The sequence below is a fragment of the Callorhinchus milii genome, unplaced genomic scaffold, assembly GCF_018977255.1.
Source record: "Callorhinchus milii isolate IMCB2004 unplaced genomic scaffold, IMCB_Cmil_1.0 Scaffold77, whole genome shotgun sequence".
NCBI lineage: Eukaryota > Metazoa > Chordata > Chondrichthyes > Chimaeriformes > Callorhinchidae > Callorhinchus > Callorhinchus milii.
Genome location: NW_024704818.1, coordinates 228,483 through 236,808, shown reverse-complemented (window position 1 = coordinate 236,808; position 8,326 = coordinate 228,483). Strand labels below are relative to the sequence as shown.

General features: G+C 40.1%; 3 non-coding genes across 3 annotated transcripts; 2 read left to right on the top strand and 1 right to left on the bottom strand.

The window, feature by feature from the left end:
- Nucleotides 1-1,549: 1,549 nt before the first annotated feature.
- On the top strand, nucleotides 1,550-1,641 carry trnak-uuu. The gene is given in 2 exon segments: nucleotides 1,550-1,586; nucleotides 1,606-1,641. It is a non-coding gene; the product is annotated as a tRNA-Lys (tRNA).
- A 913-nt stretch (nucleotides 1,642-2,554) lies between these two features.
- On the bottom strand, nucleotides 2,555-2,627 carry trnav-cac. The gene has a single exon. It is a non-coding gene; the product is annotated as a tRNA-Val (tRNA).
- A 1,317-nt stretch (nucleotides 2,628-3,944) lies between these two features.
- Nucleotides 3,945-4,017, top strand: trnay-gua. Its single transcript has one exon. It is a non-coding gene; the product is annotated as a tRNA-Tyr (tRNA).
- The last annotated feature ends 4,309 nt before the right edge of the window (nucleotides 4,018-8,326 follow it).

Here is an 8,326-nt window from a genome sequence, read left to right as displayed (position 1 = left end):
ACAGCCCAGTCATGTCACCATTACAGTCCAGTCATGTCACCATTACAGTCCAATCATGTCACCATTAATGTCCAGTCATGTCACCAGTAAAGTCCAGTCATGTCAACATATACAGTCCATTCATGTCACTATTAAATTCCAGTCATGTCATCTTTACAATCCAGTCATATCACAATTACAGTCCAGTCATGTTACCATTATAGGCCATGCATGTCACCATTACAGTCCAGTCATTCCAACATTATAGTCCATCATGTTACCATTACAGCCCAGTCATGTCACAATTACAGTCCAGTCATGACACCATTGCGGCCCAGTCATGTCACCATTAAAGTACAGTCCTGTCTTCATTAGAGTCCAGTCATGTCACAATTGCAGTCCATTGATATCACCATTACAATCCAGTGTGAAAGCTTATCACGCCACTGAGCATCTGAGGTCACGTACACCGATCTGCTCTGTGTAAGGTAGCGCCATCTGCTGCCTATTCCTGGTATTATTTTTTGAGGCCGATCATGCATATGAGTGTGTGTGAATGGCTCTGTGTGTTTGTGTGTGTGTCTGTGTGTGTTTGTGTCTGATTTTTTTTGTTTCGTTGTATATGTGTGTATGTGTGTCTCAGCTTGTGTGTATATCTGTGTTTCAATGCATGTGCGTTGGAATCTTTTCACCCAATTTCACACTTCTATTAGCAGATATTTTTGGATGGTTTGCGCTTTGGCGATTGGTATTACTGACTCTGAACAACAATTCTCCAAACGGCTTAGAATTAGTGTTGTTTATTTCCCACATATGCCGAAGTAAAATTTTCTGAAGTTTGATAGAAACAACGAAAGTTACAAAGTTCCCGTGTCACATAGAAACAAAGGTACATGAAGAGCCTATAAATTCTTCAGGAATTTTGCTTTATAGATACGACTTCTCGGTCACATTCTCCAGGCTTCGCATTCCCCTCCCCACCCCGGATGGTTTCCAACCCCCGCTGCAGTCGATGCAAGAAACGTAATCCATCATATACAGGGCCTTTGCATCTGAGTTAACACTTACGTTATCATATTATTTCAAGGCCAATATATGCCCTCCAAATTTCGTAGAATTTTTAAAAGCAGTTAATCCTAACAGTTCAAAATTGGAGGAACCACAGTTAACCTACAATAAAAAGTGGGGGCCAGTCACAACCAAATTATTAGATTTTAACGAATGAAGCTTCCAAGCGAGATTTTAGTCTTGTTCAGAAGCATATTCAATATTCCCTCTTCACTTTCTTTACCTGCTATCCTCGCACCTAATCCATCGTGAATACTACCCCCAATTATTCAGAGGTTAGGTCTGTTATAAAGAGACGTGGTCACTTATGCAGCGACCAATGTTGTTATACATAAAGAGGCCTTTTTTGCAGAGACTATGAATGTTATAGAGAGATCAAATCTGTTACACAGAGACCAGATCTGTTATACAGAGACCAGGCCTGTTATACAGACACCAGACCTGTTATACAGAGACCATGTCTCTTATACAGAGAAAACACGCGTTAAACAGAGATAACGGAGCACTGATAGCTCAGCCGGTAGAGCATCAGACTTTTAAAATGATGATTTGACGGCAATCTGAGGGTCCATGGTTCAATTCCCTGTTTGGGCGTCACGCTTATTATTTTTTAGGGGGGGTTGGTGGGGAGGGGCAGTGGTGGAAATGAGAAGCTACAAGTGTTGATTTACTTTTCTACTATTTCAGAAAAATGACATTAAATATGAGATTGATATCGTATTTTTATACAACACTGTATTAGTTTCTTCTTTCCAAGTTAAATGAGAGCCTGGTGCCATCATGCACTGAGCTAACGCTGAGCTTCCTTATGGGTCTCTGCCCACCTCCTGCCCTCAGCTAACACTGAACTTCTGTTTGTGCCCGACCTTTAAATGTCAATTACGGTGTTGACTTTAAGTCACAACACACCAGGCTCTGGAAATCTACCTCTGTTTCTCCAACTCAATCACTCTCTATGTGTCTCCAATCTCCACTGTAAAACCTAATCACCCAGGTCTCCTCGCCGCATCTCTAATATACCCTTCCTTGGAGTTTCAGGTCTAAACCTTCCACTCTAAATTGTCTTGTGTGAAATACAAGTTATTGTTGTTGAATGAAAACAAATTATCCACATCTGACTGTGACTGTTGCATTCTAAAGTCATATTTTTCCGCACAGGGGAATATGTTGAGCGCAATAGATGGCGACATTATGTTAATCATTTCACTTTAATAGGTTATATTCGGCAATGACTCGAGAAGTGCAGATCAAACGGAAACCGACTCTACACCTGTTTATGTCACATGTGCTTCAAAACTGCTGCAACCACGGAATGCAACTCATCAGCTGAAACAGGTTTAATGTTTTTTTTCATGCCTGAAATCTTTGTTTGTTTCCAGCTTCACAAAATGGCCATTCTTTTCATAGTCTCTGTAGGTTAACCGGCTCCAACCAATTCAATTAAAAGATTGTGTGATCGTTAATATTCGAGAATGTTAATATGTTTTTATAACAAAAGTTAAATGAATGTTCCCGCCAGGTTTCGAACCTGGGACCTTTCGCGTGTGAGGCGAACGTGATAACCGCTACACTACGGAAACTTCTGTGAACTTATTGTTGTTCAGAAATGAATCAAACTCAAATACTTTTCCACCTAACTTTCAGATATTTCACAAAAATCGTGAAATTAAGCAATGCAATGTAATACCTGAAACAAAATTTAATCTTCCTAATGCACGTTGGGCAACAGTTTATAATCGCTGAAATAGGAGATAAAAAGCTCAATGTCTTGAAGCCGGGAAGAAAGTGACTGGTGCTTGGCAACCTTTCCAACCAATGGCAAGTGATCCGCCCAAGAATTTTAATTTCTGACAATTTTTTTGAAAAGCGGTGCAGGTGGGCAACCAATTGAGNAAAAAATCCCCCAACTGCTTTGTTCAATATCAATCTACTAACGCTTGAATTTTTTTTATAAAATTGCTAAATTTGGTGCTGTTTTACTCAGCATACTTCAAAAGTTTGTCTGAATATGAATCCAGGCTTCCGACATGGCAGCAAACAAAATTTTAACAAAGGTAGAGAACTATGCTGTTAGACGTGTTTTGCAGACAAGAACAAACATAGCACAAGTGGCCGAACGGCGTAAGTCGCTGGATTTAATTTCCAGTCTGCTTGGGGACGTGGGTTTGAAACAGACTGTTGTCAAATGTTCAAGATCTTGTTCAACTTTTACTTCGGCCGCGTCGGATGTGTTTTCTGAACAGAATCAGCTGTCTGTAGAAGGTACCAAGATGAGTCCATATTCCAATGAATAACCAGTGGCCAACGTTTTCTTTCCAAGAGGCAATACCATCAGACTTTGGTATCGGTGGACGTTCAATCAGTTTGATTGCATCATCAGTTAGCTTCACCTATAGAGCTCAACAATTCCTTTCATTGTCAAGAGGTAAATATCTTCAGACTTCAAAAAGTAAAAGGGGTTCCCACTCAGCAATGAACCAAATGAGGAACCTTTTGGAATATTTTGAAAAATTTGCACACCAGAACAGACCAACAAATTCAAGTTCACTATACTCAGCGTGAACTAAATAATCTACTATCACGTAACTCTTATATTTCTGACTCCATTTCAAACTATTCTCCAAAATACCTTCTTCCAAAATTAGTTGCTGAGTTGATCCATATCAAGTTTTGCGGCATGTGTGTTTCACTTGAATGCCTGTTGTGGGAGAACAAGGTGCTGATGAGCAAACAATCCTACATCACACAGTGGTCAGTGTTTCCATCTATTTGGCTTCATATTTCACTTTTGAATATCTCACTTACCGACGTTGTCATTTTTTGTCAATCCGGGGTTTTCCCGTGACAAAAATATGTAAATCTAAAGGGGTATTTTTCTTCTGAAAGGTTGTATAGAAGTCTCTGTGGCGCAATGGTTAGCGCGTTCTGCTGTAAACCGAAAGGATGGTGTTTCGAGCCCACCCAGGGACGGTTCTCTTCTGGAAGAAACATATTCTTCTTCAATTTTTCTTCGCACTTTAAATAATACAACATCATTTGGGACCTATTCGACTCAAAGAATCCAAATCCTCAGCCTTCGATTCGCTGAAAAGCCCGAGATCACCAACTAGTTAGATTACAAGTTCAGCCAAAAATCGATTCAAAACAAAAATCACAAATCAAATCCACACTCATTGATACATTATGTACAAATAGTGTGTGCACAGTCATTTCTAAACATAATATCTCTCAGATGATAATTGATCTCCAACGTCGGATTAACATTTTGTCCAGTAAAATTCAGATTGTCTCCATTATGCACCTCGTTCAAATATCAAATATTCTGTGTTACAGGAATAAGTGAACAAACATCAACGCCAGCAGCGACTAACACGTCGATTCTAAAAAAAATCATTGCAAACCGTTTATTGTACTTGTGAGCAACTCCACTGTATGTGGAGGGAGGTGTACAGCAGTGATCGTATAGTGGTTAGTACTCTGCGTTGTGGCCGCAGCAACCTCGGTTCGAATCCGAGTTACGGCAATCGCCACCGATTTTCCTTTTAACATAATTTTGAAATGTTTTGAAGTAAACTGAGAACACAATTAATCTGAAATTTAAATTTCCCCGTTTGAATAAAATCAATAATAATAATAATAGTAGTAATAATGCTTTGATGGAGCGCGTTATCTTTTCTTCCAGACGTCTCCAAGTTCTTTATCTGTAAAAAAAAGTCAAAGCCAAATAGTCAGTTCTATTCGCTGGAAGTAATAATAGATTACTTCAACTGAGATCATAACAATCTGCTGCACTGATCAAACAATTGAGGTTTGAGTTCAACATCTCAGCCATTCGGCCATCATAATGCTTCACTCACCCTCTTCGAACACACAATGTATTAGTATATATGAATCAATGTTTTTGAAAGACTAATACTGTAACCGATGACCTATAATGAAATATTTTGGTTATCAGCCTTGCCTCAGAAACGCATCACCATTATTGTTGCAAGTTGGCGGCTTCTCATCATCCTGACATGGGAATTGCTGTGTTTCGAAGCGAGTGAATATGGTTTAACAGGGAAGACAGCCTCCTTAACTAATTCCAGGGAAAGTTTGGACCAGGTTGTGCATGTAGAAGTGGATTGCGGACTACAGAGTGTGACGTAGAAACTGCTGCTTTGATTACCAGCAAAAACCGCAACCGTTACAAATGAATATAACTCGGTTCTCAATGTTCTATGTTCAAATGTTTGAATGCATTCCATTTTAAAACTTGGGAAAACTCCCTGCATGAACCACGGAATGTAGTCCCAAGTTCTACTCGTTTTTCTTCGAATTTTTGTGTAACGTTTCAATAATATTTTTCACTCATTATTTGTTTGGTTTTATTCTGAACTGAATTTTCACGTATTTTGTTTACAATTCACAATAGTAATAACATATTAATCCTTGCGTTTAATATACGGCGTTTTGAGTCTTCTCGACGTCACAAAGTGCTTCACAGAATAGACTGTAAAGTGAATTGACCGTATATTTGTGGCGGAAACGCGGCAGCCAATTGCGCACAGCAGTGTCCCACGAAGAGTCGTGGATGAAAATGACTAATTGATTGTTGTGCTTTTATTTGGCGGGATTGTTATTAGGCGGGTGGAGTAAGGAACTTGCCCAATGTTTCGCCCTGCTGGAATTGAACCCAGGTGTCTCGCTTGCAAGGCGAGGGATCTAACCACTGAGCAACAGGTCTCCAATTACCAATTTAATTCGAGTAATACATATGTAATTCTCAAGTGAATGCAGTATCTTGTTTGTTTACATGTCTGTAACTAATTGTAATAATTGGAACTAGTTCCTCGTGCAAACTGCAGATTTATGCTTGATATAAGTAGAAACTTATTGCAGTGTGATCTCAGTGTATCCATTGAAGCTTCTGGATTCAGCAACAAAATATTATAGTGCAACACAGATTATGGAACTTCCAACGCTCTACGCAATAGTGTCTATCTACTATCCCATTCTTGTAGCATTTGGTATTCCAGGTAAGCCTAGTTGTTCGCATTTATTTACAGATTTCAATAAATTACTCCATTGGTTGGCAGAGGATATTTAGGAATGCTACATGTCAGGTTATTCATGTTGGTAGAGAGAAATAAAGTGAGGGGTATGTATTGAATAGTGTAACTACAACAAGAACAACAACATAATTGCCTTTGTATAGCGCCTTTCACGTCGGGAGGAAGTCCCAAGGCGCTGGAGAGAGTAGAGCATTTCAAGCATAGAAGAGCAAATGCACGAGGAATTGCCGGCAAATAAATCCTTGAAAGAAGCAACATAAGTGGAAAGGGCTGCGATAAACTAGTTTACAAAAAATTGGTAGGATTTGCAAAAAACTTACATCCCGGAAACAGGCCACTTAGATCCGTCATTTCATGAAGGTGTTTGTAATAGATGAGTCTTTACACCTCCCCTTAATCTTCTATTCCCCTCTCCATCAAGTGATTGTTGGTCTTCCTCTTGAATGCATCTACTAAATTCATTCATTCAGGCAGCTACTGAAGCAACGTCACTGCCCACTTCGTGAAGCATTCCCTTCAAATTCTACTTTTCATCCCATTGTCACTACCTTACGCTTGTGAACCTAGTTTTGGAATCCACAAAAATTATAAGCATCCTCCAAAATAAGCACAACCTAACCAGATAATAGGCGAATATCTTTGGAACAACACAAAGAAAACGCAAACGTATTTGATACAGCTTTACTCCTTTAGCATAACAATTTTTATTCATCCAAATTATGTCTTTTATTGTTATCCGTTCTTGCAGTTAATTTGTTGGCGATTGTGATCCTGTCGAGAGGAAAGTGTGGTCTCTCCAAGAACATTACTCGCTATTTGGTAGCCATGGCAGTGGCGGATCTCCTGGTTGTCCTTGTAGATGTTTTGTTAAACAAAATTAACAATCTGTATTTCCCAATAAATTTCTTATCTTACACTCCAGTGTGCAGTGTCAGAGCCGTGTTGCTAACTACAACCATTCACAGCTCTTTGTGGTTCACTGTTGCTTTTACATTGGATCGTTGTGTAGCCATTTGCTGCCAAAAGTTTAAACCAAAATATTGCACAAAGAGAACGGCCACAGTGGTTATCATCAATCTGTTTGTGTTCAGCTGCTCATTGAGCCTTCCCTGGTACTTTACGTTTGATCCTTACGTTGTAATTAACGGTAATCCATGGTACTGTGTCTTCACATCAAGCTTTTATACTTTGGCCTCCTGGAAAGCGTTTGAAATGCTTCACCGTGTTATTGCACCCATGTTTGGCTTTACGTTGGTTTTCCTGTTCAATACTCTGATTATCAGGCACATTCTGATTTCCAGTAAAGTCCGCAGGAAGCTTCGGTGTCNAAAAAATGCAGGGAAAACAATTGACGCTCAATTACACAATCGAAGAAAATGTGTAATCTTACTGTTCGCCATATCGGGCAGTTTTATGCTGTTGTGGGTAACATTTGTTATATATGCTTTAAAATGGCAACTTTCCAATTATAATTACATCAAAACTTTTGCCAGTAACGCCCGATATATCACCCAAGAAAGCGGAATCATGCTTCAAAGGTTGAGTTGCTGTACCAACACCTGTATTTATGCACTGACACAGAGTAAGTTCAGAGAGGAGATTAAGAAAGGGTTAATTTATCCATTTCGTATCATTGCTCAATTGTTCATAAAATAGCATGAACACAATTTAACAATTTATTTGTAGAACTTGTATAAAGTATTGGAAATAAATAAATCAATTTTGTTTGATTATAGTAATAATCCTTGCGTTTTATATCAACATAAACTTCATAACATTATATTTATAGTCTGTCTTTCACGTGGAGAGGACGACCCAAAGAGCTTACGGTGAGGTGTCGGGGCACGAACATGGGGCAGGCGAGGTGTCGGGGTGAAGGAAGACAGAGAGGTGGGAGGGAGACCAAATGCACGATCGAAGCAACGGGTCATGAGACCGGCCTTAGAGGACACAAGAGAGAAAATGCGGAGACGTACGGTGAGACCAATTTCCAGAGTGGGGGCAGGGAGGCTGAAAGCCCGGCCAGCGATGGTAGGGCTGCTCGGGCGGGAGATATGGAGCAGACCGGAGCCCGATGAACGGAGGTAGCGGGCAAGATGGAAGGTAGCCAGCAGGTAAGAGAGGCGGGAGTGGGCAAGGCCATGGATGGCCTTGAAAGTGAGGACGAGGATCTTGAATTAGATATTCTGCGGTCCGGGAAGCCAGTGGAGTCGGGCGAGAGGGGG